Source organism: Pseudophryne corroboree, chromosome 3 (genome assembly GCF_028390025.1).
Source record: "Pseudophryne corroboree isolate aPseCor3 chromosome 3, aPseCor3.hap2, whole genome shotgun sequence".
NCBI classification, from domain to species: Eukaryota; Metazoa; Chordata; class Amphibia; order Anura; family Myobatrachidae; genus Pseudophryne; species Pseudophryne corroboree.
This window is the reverse complement of record NC_086446.1, coordinates 231,379,706-231,396,882: the sequence shown is the minus strand read 5'-3', so window position 1 is coordinate 231,396,882 and position 17,177 is coordinate 231,379,706. Positions and strand designations below refer to the sequence as shown.

At 48.2% G+C, this 17,177-nt stretch overlaps 1 protein-coding gene and 1 long non-coding RNA gene across 4 annotated transcripts in view; one reads left to right on the top strand and one right to left on the bottom strand.

The window, feature by feature from the left end:
- The window catches only part of KCNB1 (potassium voltage-gated channel subfamily B member 1), a 135,861-nt gene that overhangs the window by 36,942 nt on the left and 81,742 nt on the right, over window positions 1-17,177 (bottom strand). The gene's annotated exons all lie outside the window — the stretch shown is intronic.
- Window positions 6,039-17,177, top strand: part of LOC135055170 (uncharacterized) — an 83,177-nt gene continuing 72,038 nt past the window's right edge. The window contains exons 1-3 of one of the 3 annotated variants that reach the window (XR_010243662.1): window positions 6,039-6,096; window positions 6,202-6,340; window positions 7,506-7,665. This is a non-coding gene — a long non-coding RNA (uncharacterized LOC135055170). The other 2 variants (XR_010243663.1, XR_010243664.1) reach the window with 2 other exon arrangements.

Here is a 17,177-nt window from a genome sequence, read left to right as displayed (position 1 = left end):
TAGGCTGTAGGATGGGAGGGTTAGGGTTAGGCTGCAGGATGGCAGGGTTAGGGTTAGGCTGCAGGATGGGAGGGTTAGGGTTAGGCTGTAGGATGGGAGGGTTAGGGTTAGGCTGCAAGATGGTAAGGTTAGAGTTAGGCTGCAGGATGGGAGGGTTAGGGTTAGGCTGCAGGATAGCAGGGTTAGGGTTAGGCTGTAGGATGGGAGGGTTAGGGTTAGGCTGTAGGATGGGAGGGTTAGGCTGCAGGATGGCAGGGTTAGGGTTAGGCTGTAGGATGGGAGGGTTAGGGTTAGGCTGCAAGATGGTAAGGTTAGGGTTAGGCTGCAGGATGGGAGGGTTAGGGTTAGGCTGTAGGATGGGAGGGTTAGGGTTAGGCTGCAGGATGGCAGGGTTAGGGTTAGGCTGCAGGATGGCAGGGTTAGGGTTAGGCTGTAGGATGGTTAGGCTGCAGGATGGGAGGGTTAGGGTTAGGCTGCAGGATGGCAGGGTTAGAGTTAGGCTGCAGGATGGCAGGGTTAGGGTTGGGCTGTAGGATGGGAGGGCTAGGGTTAGGCTGCAGGATGGCAGGGTTAGGGTTAGGCTGCAGGATGGGAGGGTTAGGGTTAGGCTGTAGGATGGGAGGGTTAGGGTTAGGCTGCATGATGGCAGGGTTAGGGTTAGGCTGCAGGATGGGAGGGTTAGGGTTAGGCTGCAGGATGGCAGGGTTAGGGTTAGGCTGCAGGATGGGAGGGTTAGGGTTACGCTGCAAGATGGTAAGGTTAGGGTTAGGCTGCAGGATGGGAGGGTTAGGGTTAGGCTGTAGGATGGGAGGGTTAGGGTTAGGCTGCAGGATGGGAGGGTTAGGGTTAGGCTGTAGGATGGGAGGGTTAGGGTTAGGCTGCAGGATGGGAGGGTTAGGGTTAGGCTGTAGGATGGGAGGGTTAGGGTTAGGCTGCAGGATGGCAGGGTTAGGGTTAGGCTGCAGGATGGGAGGGTTAGGGTTAGGCTGTAGGATGAAAGGGTTAGGGTTAGGCTGCAGGGTGGCAGGGTTAGGCTGCAGGATGGCAGGGTTAGGGTTAGGCTGCAGGATGGGAGGGTTAGGGTTAGGCTGCAAGATGGTAAGGTTAGGGTTAGGCTGCAGGATGGGAGGGTTAGGGTTAGGCTGTAGGATGGGAGGGTTAGGGTTAGGCTGCAGGATGGCAGGGTTAGGGTTAGGCTGCAGGATGGCAGGATTAGGGTTAGGCTGTAGGATGGGAGGGTTAGGGTTAGGCTGCAGGATGGCAGGGTTAGGGTTAGGCTGCAGGATGGGAGGGTTAGGGTTAGGCTGTAGGATGGGAGGGTTAGGGTCAGGCTGCAGGATGGCAGGGTTAGGCTGCAGGATGGGAGGGTTAGGGTTAGGCTGTAGGATGGGAGGGTTAGGGTTAGGCTGCAGGATGGGAGGGTTAGGGTTAGGCTGTAGGATGGGAGGGTTAGGGTTAGGCTGCAGGATGGGAGGGTTAGGGTTAGGCTGTAGGATGGGAGGGTTAGGGTTAGGCTGCAGGATGGGAGGGTTAGGGTTAGGCTGTAGGATGGGAGGGTTAGGGTTAGGCTGCAGGATGGCAGGGTTAGGGTTAGGCTGTAGGATGGGAGGGTTAGGGTTAGGCTGCAAGATGGTAAGGTTAGGGTTAGGCTGCAGGATGGGAGGGTTAGGGTTAGGCTGTAGGATGGGAGGGTTAGGGTTAGGCTGCAGGATGGCAGGGTTAGGGTTAGGCTGCAGGATGGCAGGGTTAGGGTTAGGCTGTAGGATGGTTAGGCTGCAGGATGGGAGGGTTAGGGTTAGGCTGCAGGATGGCAGGGTTAGAGTTAGGCTGCAGGATGGCAGGGTTAGGGTTGGGCTGTAGGATGGGAGGGCTAGGGTTAGGCTGCAGGATGGCAGGGTTAGGGTTAGGCTGCAGGATGGGAGGGTTAGGGTTAGGCTGTAGGATGGGAGGGTTAGGGTTAGGCTGCAGGATGGCAGGGTTAGGGTTAGGCTGCAGGATGGGAGGGTTAGGGTTAGGCTGCAGGATGGCAGTGTTAGGGTTAGGCTGCAGGATGGGAGGGTTAGGGTTAGGCTGTAGGATGGGAGGGTTAGGGTTAGGCTGCAGGATGGCAGGGTTAGGGTTAGGCTGCAGGATGGGAGGGTTAGGGTTAGGCTGCAAGATGGTAAGGTTAGGGTTAGGCTGCAGGATGGGAGGGTTAGGGTTAGGCTGCAGGATGGCAGGGTTAGGGTTAGGCTGCAGGATGGCAGGGTTAGGGTTAGGCTGCAGGATGGCAGGGTTAGGGTTAGGCTGTAGGATGGGAGGGTTAGGGTTAGGCTGCAGGATGGCAGGATTAGGGTTAGGCTGCAGGATGGGAGGGTTAGGGATAGGCTGCAGGATGGGAGGGTTAGGGCTAGGATGCGGGATGGGACTGTTAGGCTGCAGGATGGGAGGGTTAGTGTTAGGCTGTGGGATGGGGGTATCAGGGTTAGTTTGCATGATGGGTGGTGTTAGGGCTAGGCTGCGAGATGGGAGGGTTAGGGTTAGGTTTTGGGATGACTAGGTTAAGTTTAGGCTGCATGATGGGGGGTGCTAGGGTTAGGCTGCATGATGGGGGGTGTTAGGGTTAGGCTGCATGATGGGGGGTGTTAGGGTTAGGCTGCGTGATGTGGGTGTTAGGCGGCATGATGGGGGTGTTAGAGTTAGGCTGCATGATGGGGGGTGTTAGGGTTAGGCTGCGTGATGTGGGTGTTAGGCTGCATGATGGGGGTGTTAGGGTTAGGCTGCAGTATGGGAGGGTTAGGGTTAGGCTGTGTGATGTGGGTGTTAGGCTGCATGATGGGGGTGTTAGGCTGCATGATGGGGGTGTTAGAGTTAGGTTGCATGATGGGGGTGTTAGGGTTAGGCTGTGTGATGGGGGTGTTAGGCTGCAGGATGGGGGTGTTAGGGTTAGGCTGCAGTATGGGAGGGTTAGGGTTAGGCTGCGGGATGGGAAGGTTAGAGTTAGGCTGCAGGATGGGAGGGTTAAGAATAGGCTGCGGGCTGGCAGTGGTAGGGTTATTCTGCAGGATGGGACCTGGTAAACAATGCTGGAATTGGCGGGAGTAGTAAGTCACCGCTAGGCCACAAGGGACAATGGGATAAATGTATGAAGCAGAGATAAGTGTGGAGACGTGAGCCAGTGGAGAAGTTGTCTATGGTAGCCAGTAAGCATTGAAGTAACATTTAGAATTTGCATACTATAAAATGATACAGAGCAGCTGATTGGTTGCCATGAGCAACTTCTCCACTGGCTCACTTCTCCACTCTTATCTCTGCTTAATACATTGACCCCCATATGTCAACATTCTATGAAGTCAACATTTCATCCATGTTTACATGATGAATGTCGACATGATAAGCATAGTAAAATTCTCATGTTGAAATTATGAATGAGGAAATATCATACCACACCTTAACATTAGACTTCCTCCAATAAATGGTCAGGCTGCAAATCCAACAGTGTGTACAGTATATAAAGACCAGGTAGTACTCCAGGTCTACAAGCGCATTAACACCTAAGTTACTTGCACTAAACTATGATTTATTAGTAAAAATAAGACAAAAAAAAGGTAATATAAAAAGTCTGTAAAGTTTAGCTGTTTTCACAAATTACCTCCAAATCTGGGCACCTGGAAGGATGTAAAATATGTAATAAATCTTGAGATAATAGCAAAGTCTATTAGGTGCCTAACGTAACTAGTGTACACTACTATGACTGTCTGTACTCTACAACATATAGAGCTGCACAATGGAAGCAGCTCCAGTTTATTGACATCATACCTAATGTAACTATTACTATTAATGCTGGAGGGGCTGCAGCGATGTAATGATGGGGGGCCCGTGGCGATGTAATGATGGAGGGCTTGCAGCGATGTAAGGATGGAGATCCTGCAGCAACATAATGATGGGGGACCCATGGCAATGTGATGATGGAGGGCCTGTGGCAATGTAATGTTGGAGGGCCTGCAGTGATGTAATGATGGGGGGGGGGGGGGGGGGCCTGCAGTGATGTAATGATGGGGGGGGGGGGGGGCTGCAGTGATGTAATGATGGAGGGCCTGCAATGATGTAATTAGGGCTTAATGCAGGTGGTTGTGCTCAGTATGACATAGATAGCTTGTTACACTGTGTGATTTTCCCCCGGTCAGATGGTTGTATACAGTACCACTGAGGAGCTTCCTTGCTGTATTACATTGTATTCTCTGATCAGTAGGTTGTATACAGTATTACAGTAGCAGTTACACTATGTTGCATTCCCTGGTCTGATAGCAGTATACAGTACTAAAAAGACGGTTATGGCAGTGGACTCAGTATAAAGTAACACAGTCATACTTGACTTTACCTGCTAGAATTCAAAAAGACCAGTTTTAGGAGCTATATACAGTAGGTTTCCTAACTATGCTTAGTATTTCCATTTTGCAAACTTTAACTTTATAGTTTTACTATGATATCTTCAGTGTCTTTTTTTTTTTTTTTAAAGATATTTAGGGGTATATTCAATTGAGGTCGGGTCATTCCGACATGCATTTGTCTGAATGGATCCGACAAGGGCTATTCCATGCCCATCTCAATTCGACTTTAAAAAAGTCGAATTGAGATGAGGGACCGGAAAGGGGGGAGACCAGCGGGAAGACGGGGGACAGCCGCGGGCAGACGAGGGACAGCAGCACTGCAGGAGGATATGGCACAGCCGCCAGACCTCCCGGCAGCGTCCACCCGACTCCAGCAAGTGGGACCTCACTTGCTGGAGCCGGGTGGACACTGCCGTGAGCGGCGGCTATGCCACATCCTCCCGCAGCGCTGTGCTGTAGCACTGCTGTCCCCGTCTGCCCGCGGCTCTCCCTCCACTCCTCTCAGGTCCCTCATCTCAGTCCGACTTTTTTTTAAGTCAGACTGAGATGGTCGGAAACGGGGCCAAAACTTGTCGAATTTGGCCCCATTGCCCTCAGAAGTACGTGAATCGGCAGCTATACCGCCGATTCACGTACTATGCAACAAGTCGAATTCCCTGACTTGTCGAATAAAAAAGCTGGGGACTGAATAGGTCAGAACCCCTTCCGACCAGAAAAAGTCGAAAACTGCCGTCTTTTTGACAAGACGGCAGTTTCGACCTTAATTGAAAATACCCCTATATGTTAACAGCATTTTTATGTGTAACACTTTTGGAACTTGTTAGACATTTAGGAGCATATTAGTCAGGTTAATTATTGGGCGCCGGACAGCACCCGATAATTAGCATTCTGACTTGCCAGGAGTGCCGGAGCAATTCATCATTGCTCTGGTGCGGAGACAGCTGATGCAAAAACGTTCGTAGCAGTAAAAAAAATATGTCAGTGCTAGCACTAGTGCGCCTGCATGAATCAGAGTTCATGCAAACGCACAAGCCCCAAGCGTCCTGCGAAAGAAGTGACGGAGGAAGCCAGGAGGATCCCTGATCGCAAGCCGGACCTGCTTCCCATAGGTAAGCAGCAGGGGTGATGGAGCACTCGCCATCTGTAGACGGTGAATGTTCCTGCATTCAAGCTCCGAATATATTGTATTTAATGTGGTCCCCAGCTCAGGAGGAAAAGGTAAGCACAGATATCTCCTGCATTACCCTCAAGATGAATGGCCCCAAAACATAATATTTACAAAAGTAGGTGAACATTTTTTTATATTCACCTACTTTTGTAGAATTTAAGTGATGATGAATATAACCCCTTTATGCTGTACACACTACAGCAAAACAGGAAAAGATTCACCTTGCACATGTATAGCTTTTTGTCAGCTGGGGATATACCAACTTGCAGGTAATGCATACCAAGGTGTGTACTGCATTATTAGGAAATATTCAATTATCATTTTGCCCTTTGTTGTGTCTATGACTATGAGCTAGAACTGTTTCCTATACACTATGAAAATAGACCTGGGTGCCCAGGTACTGTTCTCTCCCCCCTAAAAGTACCTGGGCACACAAACTCACGTCTCCTCTCTCTCTCTCTCTCTCTCTCTCTCTCTCTCTCTCTCTCTCTCTTCATTCTAGGGGTTTTCAGCAGCCATGGGAAGAAGACTAATAGATGCAGAACGTGAGTGTCTCAGGTGAGAGATGTAGCTGCTGCTTACATGTAAACAGCAATAATATGTGAGGATACATCAATATAACATGTCTACATTATGTACCTCTGTGTGACCTCTCTATCCTAGATATCACACAGTGTCCCCATTGCCTGGATGTCATGTTGGAAGTGGAACCCGTGTCAATGAAAATGTGCAGTCATGTGTTTCCTAGAGAAGGGCCCAGTGTCGGACTGGGGCATTTAGGGCCCACCGGGGGAATGCAATGGTAGGAGCTCATGTTAGGGGTGTGGCCAGTTTGCAGAGGGGGTGTGGCCTGACACCTCATTGGTTTGGCTAACCATTAGAGAGTGCAACATCTGGGCCCCCTCATAAATATATACAGTAAATTCATCTGCTGCATGCATGATCATTTACCAGATTAATAACAGATTAATAACAACAATGCACTGTAGAAAATACACCATAGTCCAGTATAAGGTAACATATGTATAATCTATCATTTAAGTGCACTCTGGAACTTGATCTTTAGAGCAGGAGTAGGGCCCCCAGGCAGTGGGGCCCACCGGTGGATTCCCCTATACCCCTGTGGGCCAGTCCAAGCCTGGAAGGGCCTTACTGTAGAACTGATTAAACAAGATCTATTTTCCTATTATCAGCTGGAGCCATACATATAGCAAAATACACAATATAAGATACACTGAAACATGAAAATACTCTATGTCAGTCTACACGGGGTGTTTTTTATATTGGAGTAAATGTCTGAGATTATCACTAATGATGATGTGTGTATTTCAATATCTTTCCCATGGAATATTAAATGCCCCATTTTTCTTGCAAACTAGTTTACAGGAGAATGGAGGTCAGTGCTATTAACCGATCCACATTTTAACAACGACAGGATGTCAATAAGTGGGAGAGACATCAAAGTATGAATTAATCACAGTATAAATCAAATTGTCACTTCTATTGATTACAATACAGAGAAATCACTAAATTAAACCTCTGTAGAAAAAAACAGTACTATCTGAAGTCTGTGTAATGTTAATGTTTACATAAAACCGCTTTTGATGTTGATTTTTAGTTACTGACACAGTTTTAGATTTCAATGAGGAACTTTAACACTGGGGAATATTCCCCATGGGAAATTGCCATCTAAAATCCCTGCACAGGGAAAGGTTATTCAATTAAATAACTTTTTTTCTCACACCTAAAATCGTGGTTCCAGGTGCGGAAACTCACTGATTCCGCACACAGTATACTGCGGAATCAATGGGTTTTCCACCCAGCATGCACCACCGATTTGTCCGTTTTCTTGCTGACTTTACCCCACAGCTCATGGAGGGTCACATGCAGGGTAAACCACGCTAATTGAATTGCTCTAGTGTGGCAATTAGCTGCGGGGTTTAATTGAATATCCCTATGTCTTACAGATAAGTGGCGTTTAGTAAACATTTCCTGAACCGTTGTACCTGTACTGCATATTTCTACTGGAAATCTGCCCTAAACCAACATGCAGAGTGCTACATGCACCAAGCGCAAGCTCGTACTTCAGGGACTATACATCTAATGCTACACACTTGCTAATATTTTCTCGGATTTGTTTGTTTGTATGTTTGTTTGTTTGATAAATATTCTCTGTATAAAGATTAAAAAAAATTAAATGTTGCTGCTCGCCACTTTTAAATCCAAAATGGGGTGCACAGTAAGGGAACATTTATACAGGGCCGTCTTTTCATATGGGCTCAATGGGCACTTGCCCAAGGGCCCCCGGAGTATAAGGGCCCTAAGCTCATAGCTGAGGATCCCCTCTTTCCAGGGGTAGCAGATTTTTGAAAATCGCCCCTGGGGAGCCGGAGAAATCTGACTTCAAAGTAGTGATCCCCATTCAAGCCAGTTAACTGCTATTCCCAGACCAATATCTCAGGTTCTGTCTGACTTAAAGTTTTTCTGAGGGTATACGCCAAAAGCTGGGACTCTCCCCTTTTGCTGGACACTGGTAGCTTGTCTCTACTATGCCCGCAACCAGAGATATCAGCCTTCCAGCAGTAGGTTCCTGCTCCAGCTCCACACGTTTAATATGCAGTTTTATATTTTCATTGGTGTATTGCTCTGGTTCCTGAACTCTGATCCCCAAGTCCCCAGCACCTCCTGAAAAGTGGGACTCTAGTTTTTTAATCCATTCAAAGCTAAGAAATCTATTTCCAGGAACTTGAGATATCTGCAGTCAAGCAAGCTGACCTCCCACCAGAAAATTATGACTTTTAGGCCCACTCCACTATCTACCCCTCCTCTACGTATTAAACACCCCCTACCACCCTGAGAGTCATGTACCAGGGCCCCTTCATTAAGCCCAATGCCCCCTTCTACAGTTTAGTGTACCCCCTCCCGCCCCATCTCCCACCATCTGTGCAGTAAAGGAGTAATTAGCAGAAATTACTGCTCCAGGTCCTACATGCTGAGCAGAAGATAGAACACCCTCTACCACCCACGGGACATCAAAGCTGTCACTGGGAGCACCCCAACCCCTACCGCTGGAGAATGGGTAGGGGCCCCAGTGCATTGCTGTGCCCAGGGGCCTACACTGCTGTTAAGATGGCCCTGCATTTATAGTAGTAGTAGTAGTAGTAGTAGTAGTAGTAGTAGTAGTAGTAGTAGTAGTAGTAGAAACCAGCACTTTCCAATCAAATAGAGAGTTCTACGTATAAAGATGATATTCAACCACTACAATCACCACAATAATTATTACGTTTACTATACTAATTACTGTGTGCCTTCAATTTAACGACAAAAGTGCATAACCCGTTACAAGTTCAGAACATGGGACCCCCTGGGTTAGCATAACTAAACTACTTCAGAAGATCATCAAACTTGTTCAGAACACTAAACAGTGTACCGTCGCGGGCTCGCTTTGCTCGTCACGCATTAGGCATGGTGGCTCGCTCTACTCCGCTTACCACAGGTTACTATTCCCATTAGATGTTCCCATAGATAGTGAAACTAATAGCCCAGGGGTCCCATGTTCTGAACTTGAGCAGCACAACCCATATTCCCAAAGACCCACTGGCATATTTATAATGGGTGCTGTGTGTGCGGTGCACATGGGCCCCAGGGTGCAGGGGGGCCCACACCGCATACCCTGTACCCATTTTTTTTCAATACTTACCCTTCGTAGTCCTGCATCGCAGCAGCAGTGCTGCAAAGATCACTGAAAAAATGGCGCAGCGGCTATTTTTCCTGTATTTCGCAGGAAAATCACTGAGAAAATGGCTGCCACTCCATTTTCCCAGAGACCTGCGCATGTGCTCTAGACTCTGCAACAGTGCTAGGGTCCCCTAGTGACCCTAGTTACCAGAGTCAAGAACGCTGCTGGCTAGTAAGGAGGGGGCCCAGAAGGAGACTGCACTCGGGCCTCCTCCACTCTGAAGATGCCCCTGCAAAGACCACAAGAGTGAAAATGATAAAAGTGATCTTACAATTGAAGGAGAATGAAGAATTAGCAGCAATATTTGTGGATTGGGCCAGGGTCGTAACTAGGAATGGGAGAATGGTGGTGGCACTGGCATTTGGTTTGCAGAATGCCTGAATAGGACCCTGCAGCCTAGATGAGGGAATACATATGTATTCTCGGCAAAGGGGATGCCGGCTGTCAGTATCCCAACAGCGGCACCTTGGCCACCAGAATGCCGGCAGTGGGGCGAAAGTTACGAGTCCTCTTGGGGGCTCGATGCGCTCGCCACAGGATCTATTCCCACTCTATGGGTGTCATAGAATAGCCCCTGTGAGCTGGTATTCCGGCTCTCATCATTGACGGCTGCCGTGATTCCGGCATCGGGGCAAATTGATTACCTCCCTAGAAGAGCTGTCCATTGTCCTAGTTCCAGGTTCTGCAGCCCCGCCTTTTGTCATGATGTCATGACATCACATGTTCAGAGGGAGGGGCTGCACATCTCCCTGTTACAGCCCTGGATAGGTTATTACATAGGGGGTAATTCAGAGTCCATCGCTGCAACGCCAGCGATCGCACTCTGAAGGCGTTTATAGAGTCCGCACACAAAGCAAAAGCATCTCACTGGTGCGATCGCTTCTGCCTGATTGACAGTCAGAGGCGGTCGTTGGGTGGGAGGGGCCATGCCAACGGCGTTAGAATGCCGTTGGGAAAGGCGCAGTCCGGACAACGCCAGGTGTGAAAGCATCGCCGCTTTGCGATGCTTTTGCACCTGTACAAGGGGGGGCTGGGGGTAGGTTTTTGACAGGAGGAGTGGACTAGCCCTATGCTGGACATCCCCCCGCATGTAAGAGAATCTGATCGTAGATGTGCCAATTTTAGCATATAAGACAATAAGCAACCATCCAGCTATTATTGAACTACATATCTAAGCATACCCTGCCACAGTTTTAGCTTGTCCTGATGGCAAAACTGTGACTGTATATGCTGGGCTATGTAGTGCCACAGCAGTTGGAGGGCAGTTTATTGCCCATACCCCAGCTCTCAACCCAATAATTTATTAATTGAGTTTAAAGCTAAGGTTACTATCTCCAATTAATAACCATAGTCTACAGTGCGTGAATGTGGCTATAAATCTGTTACATTTTACACAATATTTATAGACACATTTAGGGGGTTATTCAGGTTTGTCAGCAAACCAAAAAAGCATACTAATGGGCAAAACCATGCTGCACTGCAGGTGGGGCAGATGTAATTCGTGCAGAGAGAGTTAGATTTGGGTGGGTTATATTGTTTCTGTGCAGAGTAAATACTGGCTGCTTATTTTTGCAGTGCACATGGGGGGTCAATCTGACCTGATCGCACGCTAGCTATTTATTGCAGCGCTGCGATCAGATTAAAACTCGGCAAAGCTGCGCATGCGTATGCACCGCAATGCGCAGGCGTGTCGTACGGGTACAAAGCGGATCGGTGCTGGGCGATGGATTTAACGAAGAATCCATTCGCACAGCCGATCGCAAGAAGATTGACAGAAAGAAGGCGTTTATGGGTGTCAACTGACTGTTTTCAGGGAGTGGGTGGAAAAACGCAGGCATGTCCAAGTGTTTGCAGGGCGGGTGTCTGACGTCAATTCTGGGACCGGACAGGCTGAAGTGATCGCAGCAGCTGTGTAAGTTCAGACCTACTCAGAAACTGCACAAACTGTTTTTGTACCGCTCGACTGCACAAGTGTTCACACACTTGCAAAGCGAAAATGCACTCTCCCATAGGCAGCGACTATCTGATCGCAGCACTGCAAACAATAGCTAGCGAGCGATCAACTCGGAATGACCCCTATGGTTTTGCCCATTAGTGTGCTTTTTTGGTTTGCTAATAAACCTCAATAAGGCCCTTGATGCGCTTTTCTTGTGAATTTTGAGCAGCCTGTGTATTCTTTTTTTGTTGTTGTCCACCTAGTACCAGTGCACAGTTATTATTCTGGTGTAATAGAAGTGTGCGCCTGTAAAGGACACGTACATGGGGCTGAGTTGTGAAGGAGTCTGGGAAAGAAGAGCTGTGAGGACTCCACAACTTTATAATTCATACTAAATTACAGCAAACAGCTGCAAATCGTGCAGGTTCTGGTCTACACCATTAGTGTAATGAGAAAGCTGCCAATAATTTATATGCACAGTTTGGATTTCACTGAAAGCAGTAGTGTATATCTGCCAATGTTTCTCCTTTGTCTATGGACACTTCCCGACCTTGACAGTGTATAGAGATGGCTTGGGAAACCAGATCCCGATACTACAGGAACAACACTATCTGGAATTGCTGAACTACTTGTAAACAGGTGCTGCATGGAGACATCCTTAATATGTGCGCCGTGGTCTGATCACAACAACAATATCCAGACAAGCACTATTTTACAGTAACAACAATGCCATTAGCACTACATACCTCCCAACTGTCCCGATTTTCGCTGGACAGTCCCGCGCAGATGTCCTTCCTTACGCCAAGCAGAAGTTGGGAGGCATGGCACTAGGTTATCACAATAACCATATTAGTGTCTCCATTTTTATTCACTTACTTTGCACATATTCACATTTTCTTAGAAATAAAATGACCACGTGGAAAAATAATGACATTACCAGTTTCCATGACATTGAAAATAAACACTAAAACGACAAAACAGCCCCAGCGTTGTCCCTAGACAAAGTCTATTTAAAGAATCAGACAAAGATCAGCTACAGGGTCGTAGGCAGCTATAATGGAGGCTAAATTTAGCTTTAGTTGTGGGAAAGTTGTCGTTTTTTCCACTGCAATTCATAGTTTTTCCCATTAAAGAAAAAACAAATACCTTGTAAAAAGAAATGTGTACCTTGGGAAATATCTGGCCACCAGGACATGACTGCTACATTAAAAATAAGCCCATTTATTAATCTGAAATGATTCAGTCACTTGCTACAGAGCTAAAGGTCTCCTTGGTCCCCAGTTGTGCAATGGCACAGCATGAGAAAATAAATATTCACATGAGCCAATGTGCGATAGATGTAGCGGGGAAAATGCAACCATTCTGGCTGCTACTTTGTAAATAAAACATGGCAGAACATGGCGGCATTTCCTAATATCACAGACAGAGTTACAGCCCCTAAAGGGACAATGTGACCAGGTATTTCAATGGGAGGTATTATATATCCTGATATGTATATATACTAGAGATGAGCGCCTGAAATTTTTCGGGTTTTGTGTTTTGGTTTTGGGTTCGGTTCCGCGGCCGTGTTTTGGGTTCGAACGCGTTTTGGCAAAACCTCACCGAATTTTTTTTGTCGGATTCGGGTGTGTTTTGGATTCGGGTGTTTTTGGAAAAAAACACTAAAAAACAGCTTAAATCATAGAATTTGGGGGTCATTTTGATCCCAAAGTATTATTAACCTCAAAAACCATAATTTACACTCATTTTCAGTCTATTCTGAATACCTCACACCTCACAATATTATTTTTAGTCCTAAAATTTGCACCGAGGTCGCTGTGTGAGTAAGATAAGCGACCCTAGTGGCCGACACAAACACCGGGCCCATCTAGGAGTGGCACTGCAGTGTCACGCAGGATGGCCCTTCCAAAAAACACTCCCCAAACAGCACATGACGCAAAGAAAAAAAGAGGCGCAATGAGGTAGCTGTGTGAGTAAGATTAGCGACCCTAGTGGCCGACACAAACACCGGGCCCATCTAGGAGTGGCACTGCAGTGTCACGCAGGATGGCCCTTCCAAAAAACCCTCCCCAAACAGCACATGACGCAAAGAAAAAAAGAGGCGCAATGAGGTAGCTGTGTGAGTAAGATTAGCGACCCTAGTGGCCGACACAAACACCGGGCCCATCTAGGAGTGGCACTGCAGTGTCACGCAGGATGGCCCTTCCAAAAAACCCTCCCCAAACAGCACATGACGCAAAGAAAAAAAGAGGCGCAATGAGGTAGCTGACTGTGTGAGTAAGATTAGCGACCCTAGTGGCCGACACAAACACCGGGCCCATCTAGGAGTGGCACTGCAGTGTCACGCAGGATGTCCCTTCCAAAAAACCCTCCCCAAACAGCACATGACGCAAAGAAAAAAAGAGGCGCAATGAGGTAGCTGTGTGAGTAAGATTAGCGACCCTAGTGGCCGACACAAACACCGGGCCCATCTAGGAGTGGCACTGCAGTGTCACGCAGGATGTCCCTTCCAAAAAACCCTCCCCAAACAGCACATGACGCAAAGAAAAAAAGAGGCGCAATGAGGTAGCTGACTGTGTGAGTAAGATTAGCGACCCTAGTGGCCGACACAAACACCGGGCCCATCTAGGAGTGGCACTGCAGTGTCACGCAGGATGTCCCTTCCAAAAAACCCTCCCCAAACAGCACATGACGCAAAGAAAAAAAGAGGCGCAATGAGGTAGCTGACTGTGTGAGTAAGATTAGCGACCCTAGTGGCCGACACAAACACCGGGCCCATCTAGGAGTGGCACTGCAGTGTCACGCAGGATGTCCCTTCCAAAAAACCCTCCCCAATCAGCACATGATGCAAAGAAAAAGAAAAGAAAAAAGAGGTGCAAGATGGAATTGTCCTTGGGCCCTCCCACCCACCCTTATGTTGTATAAACAAAACAGGACATGCACACTTTAACCAACCCATCATTTCAGTGACAGGGTCTGCCACACGACTGTGACTGATATGACGGGTTGGTTTGGACCCCCCCCAAAAAAGAAGCAATTAATCTCTCCTTGCACAAACTGGCTCTACAGAGGCAAGATGTCCACCTCATCTTCACCCTCCGATATATCACCGTGTACATCCCCCTCCTCACAGATTATCAATTCGTCCCCACTGGAATCCACCATCTCAGCTCCCTGTGTACTTTGTGGAGGCAATTGCTGCTGGTCAATGTCTCCGCGGAGGAATTGATTATAATTAATTTTAATGAACATCATCTTCTCCACATTTTCTGGATGTAACCTCGTACGCCGATTGCTGACAAGGTGAGCGGCGGCACTAAACACTCTTTCGGAGTACACACTTGTGGGAGGGCAACTTAGGTAGAATAAAGCCAGTTTGTGCAAGGGCCTCCAAATTGCCTCTTTTTCCTGCCAGTATAAGTACGGACTGTGTGACGTGCCTACTTGGATGCGGTCACTCATATAATCCTCCACCATTCTATCAATGTTGAGAGAATCATATGCAGTGACAGTAGACGACATGTCCGTAATCGTTGTCAGGTCCTTCAGTCCGGACCAGATGTCAGCATCAGCAGTCGCTCCAGACTGCCCTGCATCACCGCCAGCGGGTGGGCTCGGAATTCTGAGCCTTTTCCTCGCACCCCCAGTTGCGGGAGAATGTGAAGGAGGAGATGTTGACAGGTCGCGTTCCGCTTGACTTGACAATTTTGTCACCAGCAGGTCTTTCAACCCCAGCAGACCTGTGTCTGCCGGAAAGAGAGATCCAAGGTAGGCTTTAAATCTAGGATCGAGCACGGTGGCCAAAATGTAGTGCTCTGATTTCAACAGATTGACCACCCGTGAATCCTTGTTAAGCGAATTAAGGGCTGCATCCACAAGTCCCACATGCCTAGCGGAATCGCTCCCTTTTAGCTCCTTCTTCAATGCCTCCAGCTTCTTCTGCAAAAGCCTGATGAGGGGAATGACCTGACTCAGGCTGGCAGTGTCTGAACTGACTTCACGTGTGGCAAGTTCAAAGGGCATCAGAACCTTGCACAACGTTGAAATCATTCTCCACTGCACTTGAGACAGGTGCATTCCACCTACTATATCGTGCTCAATTGTATAGGCTTGAATGGCCTTTTGCTGCTCCTCCAACCTCTGAAGCATATAGAGGGTTGAATTCCACCTCGTTACCACTTCTTGCTTCAGATGATGGCAGGGCAGGTTCAGTAGTTTTTGGTGGTGCTCCAGTCTTCTGTACGTGGTGCCTGTACGCCGAAAGTGTCCCGCAATTTTTCTGGCCACCGACAGCATCTCTTGCACGCCCCTGTCGTTTTTTAAAAAATTCTGCACCACCAAATTCAAGGTATGTGCAAAACATGGGACGTGCTGGAATTTGCCCATATTTAATGCACACACAATATTGCTGGCGTTGTCCGATGCCACAAATCCACAGGAGAGTCCAATTGGGGTAAGCCATTCCGCGATGATCTTCCTCAGTTGCCGTAAGAGGTTTTCAGCTGTGTGCGTATTCTGGAAAGCGGTGATACAAAGCGTAGCCTGCCTAGGAAAGAGTTGGCGTTTGCGAGATGCTGCTACTGGTGCTGCCGCTGCTGTTCTTGCGGCGGGAGTCCATACATCTACCCAGTGGGCTGTCACAGTCATATAGTCCTGACCCTGCCCTGCTCCACTTGTCCACATGTCCGTGGTTAAGTGGACATTGGGTACAACTGCATTTTTTAGGACACTGGTGAGTCTTTTTCTGACGTCCGTGTACATTCTCGGTATCGCCTGCCTAGAGAAGTGGAACCTAGATGGTATTTGGTAACGGGGGCACACTGCCTCAATAAATTGTCTAGTTCCCTGTGAACTAACGGCGGATACCGGACGCACGTCTAACACCAACATAGTTGTCAAGGACTCAGTTATCCGCTTTGCAGTAGGATGACTGCTGTGATATTTCATCTTCCTCGCAAAGGACTGTTGAACAGTCAATTGCTTACTGGAAGTAGTACAAGTGGGCTTACGACTTCCCCTCTGGGATGACCATCGACTCCCAGCGGCAACAACAGCAGCGCCAGCAGCAGTAGGCGTTACACGCAAGGATGCATCGGAGGAATCCCAGGCAGGAGAGGACTCGTCAGAATTGCCAGTGACATGGCCTGCAGGACTATTGGCATTCCTGGGGAAGGAGGAAATTGACACTGAGGGAGTTGGTGGGGTGGTTTGCGTGAGCTTGGTTACAAGAGGAAGGGATTTACTGGTCAGTGGACTGCTTCCGCTGTCACCCAAAGTTTTTGAACTTGTCACTGACTTATTATGAATGCGCTGCAGGTGACGTATAAGGGAGGATGTTCCGAGGTGGTTAACGTCCTTACCCCTACTTATTACAGCTTGACAAAGGGAACACACGGCTTGACACCTGTTGTCCGCATTTCTGGTGAAATACCTCCACACCGAAGAGCTGATTTTTTTGGTATTTTCACCTGGCATGTCAACGGCCATATTCCTCCCACGGACAACAGGTGTCTCCCCGGGTGCCTGACTTAAACAAACCACCTCACCATCAGAATCCTCCTGGTCAATTTCCTCCCCAGCGCCAGCAACACCCATATCCTCCTCATCCTGGTGTACTTCAACACTGACATCTTCAATCTGACTATCAGGAACTGGACTGCGGGTGCTCCTTCCAGCACTTGCAGGGGGCGTGCAAATGGTGGAAGGCGCATGCTCTTCACGTCCAGTGTTGGGAAGGTCAGGCATCGCAACCGACACAATTGGACTCTCCTTGTGGATTTGGGATTTCAAAGAACGCACAGTTCTTTGCGGTGCTTTTGCCAGCTTGAGTCTTTTCAGTTTTCTAGCGAGAGGCTGAGTGCTTCCATCCTCATGTGAAGCTGAACCACTAGCCATGAACATAGGCCAGGGCCTCAGCCGTTCCTTGCCACTCCGTGTGGTAAATGGCATATTGGCAAGTTTACG